At 38.8% G+C, this 3402-nt stretch overlaps 1 long non-coding RNA gene across 1 annotated transcript; it reads left to right on the top strand.

The window, feature by feature from the left end:
- Positions 1-322: 322 nt before the first annotated feature.
- On the top strand, positions 323-2977 carry LOC309650486. The gene is made up of 2 exons (XR_014257586.1): positions 323-387; positions 2872-2977. It is a non-coding gene; the product is annotated as an uncharacterized lncRNA (long non-coding RNA).
- Positions 2978-3402: the final 425 nt, after the last annotated feature.

Below are 3402 nucleotides of genomic sequence, written 5' to 3'. Positions count from 1 at the left end.
CTGGGGGCTTGTCCCAGCACATTCCACTCTAATTTCCAACCTTGGAACACTACCTCCAGGAAGAGTCTTTTGCCCCATTAACAAGAGTTGAGGACGTAATAATGCTGCCGCCATGTGGCTGTTTCCCACAGCAGCAGCTTTAAACCCAGTGCCAATGGTTGCCTACATAGTCACAAGGACTGCAGGGCTGTAAATGACACAGGCCCTCAAGAAATGCCCTGGGGTAGGGAATAGGCAAGAAAATTCAACACATGAGAAATTTTTCAAGAAGTCAATAAGAGGAGGGAAGTTGTACTCACTCTTTAAAAAAAAGGAAAACAAAAAAAGGACATGCCTAAAGCTCAGTATAAGGAATTATTAGCCACATGCAAATTCAAATTCAAAAAGGTTTCAGCTCACACCAGTCATAACCATCAGCAAAAAGTCTACAAACGATAAATGCTGAGGGGGTTTTAGAGAACTGTGTACCTTCTGGCTGCTGGTGGGATGTAAAGTGGCAAGAGCACTAACGCAAACTGAATGGAGCTGTGCTTGAAAAGGTAAAAATTGAGCTACCATATGATGCGGCAGGGCACCTTTTGGGCCTATAACCTAAGACCACCAGAATCGGAAAGACAGAGGCAGGCAAATGTGCACTGCAGCAATACTGAAAGAGCCAAGACATGGAAGCAAAAAAAGGTCCATAAACAGATGACGGGAAAAAGAAGAAGTGGTATATGGACAGAATGGAATAGTAGCCTCGGGAAAAAAATGAACAATGCCGTTTTCAGGAGTACAGTTGAGCCTAGAAATAATCATATAACGATAAGTAAGTCAAAAGGGTATGACAAATGTCCTATGATATCATTTATACATGTTATCCTAAGATTGCTACCAATGAACATATCCACAGAAAAAGACACTCACAGACTTATCAAATAAACTAATGGTTAGCCAAAATGAAAGGTGGGGGGATGGGTAAATTAGGACTATGGGGTTAACATGAATATACTAATGTAAGTTAAATGTACATAAACATATAACATATAAATGATATGAATTATATAATCACCAATCCCTTCAAAATATACATTCTGTAATCACATACATGGTAACAGGGTCCGAAGGTGAACAGACATAAGTATGAATCATTGAGCAGATTCTGTACAGCCAGACAATCAACACACTCTAATCAAATTTACTCCGATAAGAAATAGAAACTAAATTTAAAAAACAAACATAAGTAAGGAGACATAAACTTCTCGGGGCTTGTCCCTGCACATTCCACTCTAATTTACAACCTCGGAACCCTACCTCCAGGAAGACTCTTTTGCCCAAGTAACAAGAGTTGAGAACGTAATAATGCTGCCGCCTTGTGGCTGTTTCGCACAAGAGCAGCTTTAAACCCACTGCTAATGGTTGCTTAATAGTCCCAAGGAATGCAGGGCTCTAAATGACACCTGCCCTCAAAAAATGCCCTGGGGTAGGGAATAGGCAGGAAAATTCAACACATGAGAAATTTTTCAAGAAATCAAGAGAGGAGGGAAGTTGTACTTACTCTTTAACAAAAAAAGGAAACGAAGAAAAAGGATATGGTTAAAGCTCAGTATAAGGAATTATTAGCCACATGCGTTTCCAACCTCCAAAAAGGTTTCAGCTCACACCAGTCAAATGGCCATTAGCAAAAAGTCTACAAACTATAAATGCTGAATGGGTTTTAGACAACTCATACCTACTAGCTGCTGGTGGGATGTAAAGTGGTAAAAGGACTAACAAGAACTGAGTGGACCTGCTTTACAAGGTAAAAATTGAGCTACCATATGATGCGGCAGGGCACCTTTGAGCCTATAAACGAAGACCACCAGGATCGGAAAGACAGAGGCAGGCAAATGTGCACTGCAGTAATATTGAAATAGCCAAGACATGAAAGCAAAAAAAAAGGTCCATAAACATATGAATGGAAAAAGAAGAAGTGGTATATGGACAGAATCGAATAGTAAGCTCGGGAAAAAAATGAACAATGCCGTTTTCTGGACTACAGTTGAGCCTTGAAATAATCATATAAGGTTAAGTAAGTGAAAAGGGTATGACAAACAGCCTATGATATCATTTATACATGTTATCCTAAGATTGCTACCAATGAACATATTTCCACAGAAAAACACACTCACAGACTTATCAAATAAACTAATGGTTAGCCAAAATGAAAGGTGGGAGGATGGGTAAATTAGGACTATGGGGATAACATACATATACTAATGTATGTTAAATGTATATAACCATATAACATATAAGTTACATGAATTATATCATCAACAATACCTTCAAAATATACATTTTGTGATCACATACATGGTAACAGTATCCGAAGATGAACAGACATATGTATGAATCATTGAGCGGATTCTGTACAGCCAGACAATCAAAACACTCTAATCAAATTTACTCCGATAAGAAATAGAAATTAAATTTAAAAAACAAACATAAGTAAGGAGACATAAACTTCTGGGGGCTTGTCCCAGGACATTCCTCTCTAATTTACAACCTGGGAACACTATCTCCAGGAAGACTCTGTTGGCCTAATAACAAGAGTTGAGAATGTAATAATGCTGCCGTCTTGTGGCTCATTCCCACAACAGCAGCTTTAAACCCAGTGCCAATGGTTGGTTATATAGTCACAAGGACTGCAGGGCTGTAAATGACACAGGCCCACAAAACATGCCCTGGGGTAGGGAATAGGCAAGAAAATTCAACACATGAGAAATTTTTCAAGAAGTCAATAAGAGGAGGGAAGTTGTACTCACTCTTTAAAAAAAAGGAAAACGAAAAAAGGACATGCCTAAAGCTCAGTATAAGGAATTATAAGCCACATGCAAATTCAAATTCAAAAAGGTTTCAGCTCACACCAGTCATGACCATCAGCAAAAAGTCTACAAACTATAAATGCTGAAGGGGTTTTAGAGAACTGTGTAACTTCTAGCTGCTGGTGGGATGTAAAGTCGTAACAGCACTAACGCAAACTGAATGGAGCTGCTTGAAAAGGTAAAAATTGAGCTACCATATGATGCGGCATGGCACCTTTGGGCCTATAACCTAAGACCACCAGAATCAGAAACACAGAGGCAGGCAAATGTGCACTGCAGCAATATTGAAATAGCCAAGACATGGAAGCAAAAAAAGGTCCATAAACAGGTGAATGGAAAAAGAAGAAGTGGTATACGGAAAGAATGGAATAGTAGCCTCGGGAAAAAAATGAACAATGCAGTTTTCAGGACTACAGTTGAGCCTAGAAATAATCATATAAGGTTAAGTAAGTCAAAAGGGTATGACAAATATCCTATGATATCATTTATACATGTTATCCTAAGATTGCTACCAATGAACATATTTCCACAGAAAAAGACACTCACAGACTTATGAAAT

Source organism: Balaenoptera physalus (assembly GCF_965194825.1).
Source record: "Balaenoptera physalus genome assembly, contig: SUPER_1_unloc_23, whole genome shotgun sequence".
Taxonomy (NCBI): domain Eukaryota; kingdom Metazoa; phylum Chordata; class Mammalia; order Artiodactyla; family Balaenopteridae; genus Balaenoptera; species Balaenoptera physalus.
Note: the sequence above shows the minus strand (reverse complement) of the source record. Positions and strands in the feature narration are given on the sequence as shown.